This window comes from Arachis duranensis, chromosome 5 (genome assembly GCF_000817695.3).
Source record: "Arachis duranensis cultivar V14167 chromosome 5, aradu.V14167.gnm2.J7QH, whole genome shotgun sequence".
Classification (NCBI taxonomy): domain Eukaryota; kingdom Viridiplantae; phylum Streptophyta; class Magnoliopsida; order Fabales; family Fabaceae; genus Arachis; species Arachis duranensis.
The window spans coordinates 57,517,400-57,527,012 of record NC_029776.3 but is presented as its reverse complement, the minus strand read 5'-3'; the positions used below and the strand labels follow the sequence as shown (position 1 = coordinate 57,527,012).

General features: G+C 37.8%; 1 non-coding gene across 1 annotated transcript; it reads left to right on the top strand.

Annotated features, from left to right (window-relative positions):
• The first annotated feature begins 3,092 nt into the window (after positions 1-3,092).
• LOC127747852 (small nucleolar RNA R71) lies at positions 3,093-3,200 on the top strand. The gene has a single exon (XR_008009799.1). It is a non-coding gene; the product is annotated as a small nucleolar RNA R71 (small nucleolar RNA).
• Positions 3,201-9,613: the final 6,413 nt, after the last annotated feature.

Sequence of the window (9,613 nt, the reverse complement as noted above, 5' to 3'; positions counted from 1 at the left end):
CTATTCAATTCAATTTATTCCTGTTCTAAGATATTTGTTGCACATCAACATGATGAATGTAATGATCTGTGACACTCATTATCATTCTCACCTATGAACGCGTGACTAACAACCACCTCCGTTCTACCTTAGACCGAGCGCATATCTCTTGCATTCCTTTATCAGAATCTTCGTGGTATAAGCTAGAATTGATGGTGGCATTCATGAGAATCCGGAAAGTCTAAACCTTGTCTGTGGTATTCTGAGTAGGATTCAGGGATTGAATGACTGCGACGAGCATCAAACTCGCGATTGTTGAGCGTGATGACAAATGCAAAAGAATCAATGGATTCTTTTCCGACATGATCGAGAACCGACAGATGATTAGCCGTACTGTGATAGAGGATTTGGACCATTTTCACTAAGAGGATGGGATGTAGCCTTTGATAACGGTGATGCCCTACATACAGCTTGTCATGGAAAGGAGTAAGAAGGATTGAAAGTATGAAAGCAGTATTTGCTGAAATTCCTACCAATGATTTACATAAGTATTTCTATCTTTATTTTTTGTTTATTTATTATTATTATTCGAAAACTCCATAACCATTTATTATTCACCTAACTGAGATCTACAAGATGACCATAGCTTGCTTCATACCAACAATCTCTGTGGGATCGACCCTTACTCACGTAAGGTTTATTACTTGGACGACCCAGTGCACTTGCTGGTTAGTTGTACGGAGTTGTGAAGAAAGTGCTGAGTTAGTAGATGTGCATACCAAGTTGAATGCCATTGTTAGAGATCACAATTTTGTGCACCAGTGGGGATCCTGTGGGATCCACAGATCCTGAGGTGATCTTGTGGGGTCCACAGATCCTGAGGTGTCAAGGATTTATCATCCCTGCACCAATCAGGCATGTAAAACGCCTTCTACATGCAATCCTGGCATTTAACGCCAGATTGATGCTTGTTTCTGGCGTTAAACGCCAGCTCTATGCTTGTTTTGGGCATTCAACACCAATCTGCAGCATGTTTCTGGCGTTGAACGCCAGTTCCATGCTTGTTTCTGGCGTTTAACGCCAGCTCTCCTCAGGGTGTAGTCCTGGCATTTAATCGCCAGAATGTTACTTGTTTCTGGCGTTTAACGCCAGATTCATGCTCTGTTCTGGTGTTGAATGCCAGCCAGATGCTCTTTACTGGTGTTTAAACACCAGTAAGCTCTTCCTCCAGGGTGTGCTATTTCCTCTGCTATTTTTTATTCTATTTTTAATTTTAGTATTTGTTTTGTGACTCCACATGATCATGAACCTAATAAAACATAAAAGAACAATAAAAATATAAATATTTAAAAATTGGGTTGCCTCCCAATAAACGCTTCTTTAATGTCAATAGCTTGACAGTGAGCTCCCATGGAGCTTCAGAAGTGTTCAGAGCATTGTTGGGACCTCCCAACACCAAACTTAGAGTTTGAATGTGGGGGTTCAACACCAAACTTAGAGTTTGGTTGTGGCCTCCCGACACCAAACTTAGAGTTTGATTGTGGGGGCTTTGTTTGACTCTGTATTGAGAGAAGCTTTTCATGCTTCCTCTCCATGGTTGCAGAGGAAGATCCTTAAGCTTTAAACACCAGGTAGTCCCCATTCAATTGAAGGACTAGCTCTTCTCTGTCAACATCAATCATAGCTCCTGCTGTGGCTAAGAAAGGTCTTCCAAGGATGATGCATTTATCCTCCTCCTTCCTAGTGTCTAAGATTATGAAATCAGCAGGGATGTAAAGGCCTTTAACCTTCACTAACACGTCCTCTACCATTCCATAAGCTTGTCTTATTGACTTGTCTGCCATCTCTAATGAGAATGTGGCAGCTTGTACCTCAAAGATCTCCAGCTTCTCCATTACAGAGAGTGGCATAAGATTTATGCCTGACCCCAGGTCACATAGAGCCTTCTCAAAGGTCATGGTGCCTATGGTACAAGATATTAAGAATTTACCAGGATCTTATTTCTTTTGAGGTAAAGTTTACTGAACCACCCATGTATCTAGTTCACTAATGAGCAAGGGAGATACATCTTCCCAAGTCTCATTACCAAACAACTTGGCATTCAACTTCATGATGGCTCCTAGATATTGAGCAACTTGCTCTCCAGTTACATCTTCATCCTCTTCAGAGGAAAAATAGTTTTCAAAGCTCATGAATGGCAGAAAGAGGTTTAATGGAATCTCTATGGTCTCTATGTGAGCCTCAGATTTATCTAGGTCCTCAATAAGGAACTCCTTCTTGTCTGAGAGACATCCCATGAGGTCTTTCTCATTGGGATTCACGTCCTTCCCTTCCTCTCTAGGTTCGGCCATTTTGATTATGTCAATGGCCTTGCACTCTCTTTTTGGATTCTCTTCAGTATTGCTTGGAAGAGTACTAGAAGGGGTTTCAGTGATTTTTTTACTCAGCTGGCCCACTTGTGCCTCCAAATTTCTGATGGACGACCTTGTTTCACTCATGAAACTTAAAGTGGCCTTAGACAGATCAGAGACTATATTTGCTATGCTAGAGGAGCTCTGCTCAGAATTCTCTGTCTGTTGCTGAGAAAATGATGGAAAAGGCTTGCTATTGCTAAGCCTGTTTCTTCCACCATTGTTAAAGCCTTGTTGAGGCTTTTGTTGATCCTTCCATGAGAAGTTTAGATGATTTCTCCATGAAGAATTATAGGTGTTCCCATAGGGTTCACCTATCTAATTCACCTCTGCCATTGCAGGGTTCTCAGGATCATAAGCTTCTTCTTCAGAAGAAGCCTCTTTAGTACTGTTGGATGCATTTTGCCATCCATTCAGACTTTGAGAAATCATGTTGACTTGCTGAGTCAACATTTTGTTCTGAGCCAATATGGCATTCAGAGCATCAATTTCAAGAACTCCCTTCTTCTAAGGCATCCCAGTACTCACAGGATTCCTTTTAGAGGTGTACATGAATTGGTTATTTGCAACCATGTCAATGAGTTCTTGAGCTTCTGCAGGCATTTTCTTTAGGTGAATGGATCCACCTGCAGAATGGTCCAGTGACATCTTAAAGAACTCAGATAGACCATAATAGAATACATCCAAAATAGTCCACTCTAAAAGCATGTCAGCAGGACACTTTTTGGTCAACTGCTTGTATCTTTCCCAAGCTTCATAGAGGGATTCACCATCTTTTTGCTTGAAGGTCTAAACATCCACTCTAAGCTTGCTCAGCTTTTGAGGAGGAAAGAACTTGGCCAAGAAGGTTGTGACCAGCTTATCCCAAGAGTCCAGGCTATCTTTAGGTTGTGAGTCCAACCATGTTCTAGCTCTGTCTCTTATAGCAAAAGGGAAAAGCATGAGCCTGTAGACTTCAGGATCTACTCCATTAGTCTTAACAGTATCACAGATCTGTAAGAACTTAGTTAAAAACTAGTAGGGATCTTCTGATCGAAGTCCATGAAACTTGCAGTTCTGTTGTATTAGAGCAACTAGTTGAGGTTTTAGCTCAAAATTCTTTGCTCCAATGGCAGGGATTGAGATGCTTCTTCCATAAAAATTGGAAGTAGGTGTAGTATAATCACCAAGCATCCTCCTTGCGCCTCCACCATTGTTATTGGGTTCGGCCATGTCTCTTTCTTTTTCGAGATTCTCTATAAGGTTTTCTCTGGATTGTTGTGCTTTAGCTTCTCTTAGCTTCTTCTTCAGAGTCCTTTCAAGTTCAGGATTTGCTTCAACAAGAATGTCCTTGTCCTTGCTCCTCCTCATATGAAAAAAAAGAGAACAAAAAAGGAAGAGGAATCCTCTATGTCGCAGTATAGAGATTCCTTTATGTGAGTAGAAGAAGAAAAAAAATAGAAGAAGGATGAGAAAAATTCGAATACAGGAAGGGAGGGGTTCGAATTTTGAGATGAAGTGTTAGTAATTAAATAAATAAATAGAAAGAGATGAGAGAGAAGAGTTTTCGAAAATTGTTTTTGAAAAAATGGTTAGTGATTTTCGAAAATTAAGAGAAGAAATAAAATTGAAATTAAAATTTGAAACAATTGGTTAATTAAAAGAATTTTGAAAAAGAAGGAGATGATTTTCGAAAATTAGAGAGAGAAAAGTAGTTAGATGGTTTTGAAAAATATAAGAAACAAACAAAAAATTAATTACTTAGTTGAAAAAGATTTGAAAATCAATTTTGAAAAGATAGGAAGTTAGAAAACAAATTTTGAAATCAAATTTTTGAAAAAGATATGATTTGAGAAAGATATGGTTAGAAAAGATATTTTGAAAAAGATTTGAAAAGAAAATTAAAAAGATTTGATTTTTAAAATTAGAATTAATGACTTGACTAAGATATGATTCTAAAATTTAAAGTTTGAATCTTTCTTAACAAGAAAGTAACAAACTTGAAATTTTTGAATCAAATCATTAATTGCTAGTATAATTTTCAAAAATAAAAGATAAAATTAAGAAAAAGATTTTTGAAAATCAATTTTAAAGAATTTTCGAAAATAACAAGAGGAAAAAGAAAAGATTTGATTTTTGAAAAAGATTTTGAAAAGATAAGATTTTTAAAATTGAAATCTTGACTTGACTAACAAGAAATAACTTATTTTAAAAAAAATTTGACTAAGTCAACCCAAAGATTTCGAATTTTTGAGAGAAATAAGGGAAATATTTTTTTTTAATTTTTAACGAGGAGAGAGAAAAACACAAAATTGACTCACAACATGAAAATTATGAACCAAAACACATGATGCATGCAAGAACACTATGAATGTCAAGATGAACACTAAGAACACTTTGAAGATCATGATGAACATCAAGAACTTATTTTTGAAAAATTTTCAAGAAAAAAAAACATGCAAGACACCAAACTTAGAAATTTTTAATATTTAGACTCTAAGAATTCAAGGATGCATATGAAAACAACAAAAGACACAAAACAAGAAAATATGAATATCAAACAAGAAGACTTGTCAAGAACAACTTGAAGATCATGAAGAACACCATGCATGAGTTTTTCGGAAAAAAATGCATAAATTTTAAAAAACATGCAATTGACACCAAACTTAAAATCTGACTCAAGACTCAAACAAGAAACACAAAATATTTTTGGTTTTTAGAATTTTATTAATTTTTTTGTATTTTTTATCAAAAATTATATTTAGAAAAACAAAAACAAAGAAAAATTTTTGAAAGATTTTTGAAAAACTTTTTGAAAAGAAAATTACCTAATCTGAGCAACAAGATGAACCGTCAGTTGTCCAAACTCGAACAATCCCCGGCAACGGCACCAAAAACTTGGTGCACGAAATTGTGATCATCAATAATGGCGCCAAAAACTTGGTAGCGCTCTCAAACGTGAATCACACTTTGTCACAACATTGCACAACTAACCATCAAGTGCACTGGGTCGTCCAAGTAATAAACCTTACGTGAGTAAGGGTCGATCCCACGGAGATTGTTGGTATGAAGCAAGCTATGGTCATCTTGTAAATCTCAGTTAGGCGGATTCAAATGATTATAAAGGTTTCGAAAATAATAATAAACAAAGCATAAACTAAAGATAGAGATACTTATGTAATTCATTGATGAGACTTTCAGATAAGTGTATGGAGATGCTTGTCCCTTCTGAATCTCTACTTTCCTATTGCTTTCATCCAATCCTTCATACTCCTTTCCATGGCAAGCTGTATGTCAATGGCTACTTCACTGTTGTCAATGGCTACTTCACATCCTCTCAGTGAAAATGGTCCAAATGCTCTTGTCACAGCACGGCTAATCATCTGTCGGTTCTCGATCATGTCAGAATAGAATCCATTGATTCTTTTGTGTCCGTCACCACGCCCAACAATCGCGAGTTTGAAGCTCGTCACAGTCATTCAATCCCTAAATCCTACTCGGAATACCACAGACAAGGTTTAGACTTTCTGGATTCTCAAGAATGGCCACCAATAATTCTAGCTTATACCACGAAGATTCTGATTAAGGAATCCAAGAGATATTCGTTCGTTCTGAGGTAGAACGGAAGTGGTTGTCAATCACTTGTTCATAGGTGAGAATGATGATGAGTGTCACGGATCATCACATTCGTCATGTTGAAGTGCAACGAATATCTTAGAATAAGAACAAGCTGAATTGAATAAAAGATAGTAGTAATTGCATTAAAACTCAAGGTACAGCAGAGCTCCACACCTTAATCTATGGTGTGTAGAAACTCCACCGTTGAAAATACATAAGTGATGGTCCAGGCATGGCCGAATGGCCAGCCCCCAAAATGTGATATGAATTCAAATAATAGAGAAAGGAACCCGGTCTAAGGACTAGACGTTCAAAGATTCAAAATACAATAGTAAAAAGTCCTATTTATACTACACTAGCTACTAGGGTTTACAGAAATAATTCTAAGTGCAGAAATCCACTTTCGGGGCCCACTTGGTGTGTGCTTGGGCTGAGCTTGAGCTTTACACGTGCAGAGGCTTCTCTTGGAGTTAAACGCCAAGTTATAACGTGTTTTGGCGTTTAACTCTGGTTTGTGACGTGTTTTTGGCGTTTTACTCCAGAATGCAGCATAGAACTGGCGTTGAACGCCAATTTGCGTCGTCTAAACTCGAACAAAGTATGGACTATTATATATTGCTGGAAAGCTCTGGATGTCTACTTTCCAACGCCATTGAGAGCGCGCCATGTGGAGTTCTGAAGCTCCAGAAAATCTATTTCAAGTGCAGGGAGGTCAGAATCAAACAGCATCAGCAGTCCTTTTTCAGCCTGAATCAGATTTTTTCTCAGGTCCCTCAATTTCAGCTAGAAAATACCTGAAATCACAGAAAAATACACAAACTCATAGTAAAGTCTAGAAATGTGAATTTAGCATAAAAACTAATGAAAACATCCCTAAAAGTAGCTAGATCCTACTAAAAACTACCTAAAAACAATGCCAAAAAGCGTATAAATTATCCGCTCATTAATATCCTTTTGCTTCTTTGTTGATTTTAGCATGAGGACATGCTTAGTTTAACTGTGGGGAGATTTGATAAACCCCGATTTCATGGTTTATCTTATGCTTATTTTAGGGGATTTATTCACCTTTTCCCACATTTATTCAATAAAATAGCATGGTTTTGTAATTCTCCCTTGAATTGTACTTAAGTGTAAAAAAAACTTTTTAGGCCCTTAAATTGGTGATTTTAACTCACTTTAATTCCATTCGATGCCTTGATGTGTTTGTTGAGTGATTTCAGGTTCATAAGGCAAGTATTGGATGGAGGAAATGAGGAGAAAAGCATGCAAAGTGGAGAATGCATGAGGAAACAAGAATTGCGAATGCATCGATGGGCGCGCACGTGTACAAGGCACGTACGCGCAAAAGTGATTTCGCATAGAGACGCGCGCGCACATAACACGTCCGCGCGGGTGAAGAAATAGCCAATTGACGCGCATGCGCACATGGCGCATACGCGCCGATACTCGTACGTGACTCACTTAAAGGCAAAATGGTGGGGCGATTTCTGAGCAGCCTAGGCCCAATTCCAACCTATTTCTAAGTGTATTTCATGTAGAATTGAAGCCCAAGCAAAAGGGGAGCAATTGATTGTAGCATTAGCATCATGTAGTGTAGTTTCTAGAGAGAGAAGCTCCCTTTTCTCTCTATAATTAGGGTAGATTAGGTTAATTTCATCTTAGATCTAGTTCCAATTTCATGTTCTCATCTTGTTTTCTCTATAATTTTATGTTGCTATTCTTGATTCCTCTTAGTTTTCATGTTAATTCCCCTTTTTTGCTATCTTTTGTGATGATGAACTCTTGTTGGATTTGGATCTTTTCTTTTATGCAATTTAATGTTTGATGTTCTTTTATTGTTGATTTGAGTTGAGATTTTACCTTCCTTGCAATTGGTAGTTGATAGATTTTATTACTCTTGCAATTTGTGATGTTTACTTTTATTGCATTCTACATGTTTGATGAAATATTCTCTTTGGTTTTTGAGTAGTTCTCTTTGCTTTTGGCCTAAGTTAAGGGGATTGGGTAAACTTGAGTCATTGGGTATAATGAATTTGGTGACTTGAGAACCCTTGGTGATCAATTTGACACCCATTGATACTAACCCACAACTAAGTCAATTAGTAGATAGGTTGGGACTTATGGGTTGATGTGATTAAATCTATTTGACGTACTTCAAGCTTAGGAGTAGAGCTTACGTACTTAAGGCTTGTGGGAAGTAGACCTAATAGATTGGCATCTCATAACTATCAATATTTGATTGTTGACAAGGATGGTGATCACAATTTCCCATGTCTTAGCCAAAAGTTCTTTACCTTGCTTTCTTTAATTGCTTGCTTGATTTACTTTTCTTGCCATTTATTTTCCGCCACTTATAAATCAAACCCCCTTATTCCTTCATAGCCAATAAGCATACACTTCATTGCAATTCCTCATGAGACGACCCGGAGTCTAAATACTTTGGTTAATTTTCATTGGGGTTTGTACATGTGACAAAATGGTGCACGAAATTGTGATCATCAATGGCGCCATCAACATGGTACGCACAATTGTAATCTCAACTCTTTATCACAACTTCGCACAACTAACCAGCAAGTGCACTGGGTCATCCAAGTAATAAACCTTACGCGAGTAAGGGTCGATCCCACAGAGATTATTGGTATGAAGCAAGCTATGGTCATCTTGTAAATCTCAGTCAGACAGATTCAAATGGTTATAGATGATTTATGAATAAAGCATAAAATAAAGATAGAGATAGTTATGTAATTCATTGGTGAGAATTTCAGATAAGCGTATGGAGATGCTTTGTCCCTTCCGTCTCTTTGCTTTCCTACTGTCTTCATCCAATCCTTCTTACTCCCTTCCATGGCATGCTGTATGTCGGGCATCACCGTTGTCAGTGGCTATAGTCCCCTCCTCTCAGTGAAAATGTTCAACGCGCTCTGTCACAGCACGGCTAATCATCTGTCGGTTCTCAATCAGGTTGGAATAGAATCCAGTGATTCTTTTGCGTCTGTCACTAACGCCCAGCCTTCAGGAGTTTGAAGCTCGTCACAGTCATTCAATCATTGAATCTTATCAGAATACCACAGACAAGGTTTAGACCTTCCGGATTCTCTTGAATGCCACCATCAATTCTAGCTTATACCACGAAGATTCAGATTAAGAAATCCAAGAGATAAACATTCAAGCCTTGTTTGCTTGTAGAACGGAGGTGGTTGTTAGGCACACGTTCATAAGTGAGAATGATGATGAGCGTCACATAATCATCACATTTATCATGTTCTTGGGTGCGAATGAATATCTTAGAACAAGAATGAGCTGAATTGAATAGAAGAACAATAGTAATTGCATTAATACTCGAGGTACAGCAGAGCTCCACACCTTAATCTATGGTGTGTAGAAACTCCACCGTTGAAAATACATAAGAACAAGGTCTAGGCATGGCCGAGAGGCCAGCCCCTATGATCTAAGAACTAGACGTCCAAAGATGATCCTAAGATTTAAACTGATCAAAAGATGAAAATACAATAGCAAAAGGTCCTATTTGTAGAGAACTAGTAGCCTAGGGTTTACAAGGATAAGTAAATGACATAAAAATCCACTTCCGGGCCCACTTGGTGTGTGCTTGGGCTGAGCATTGAAGC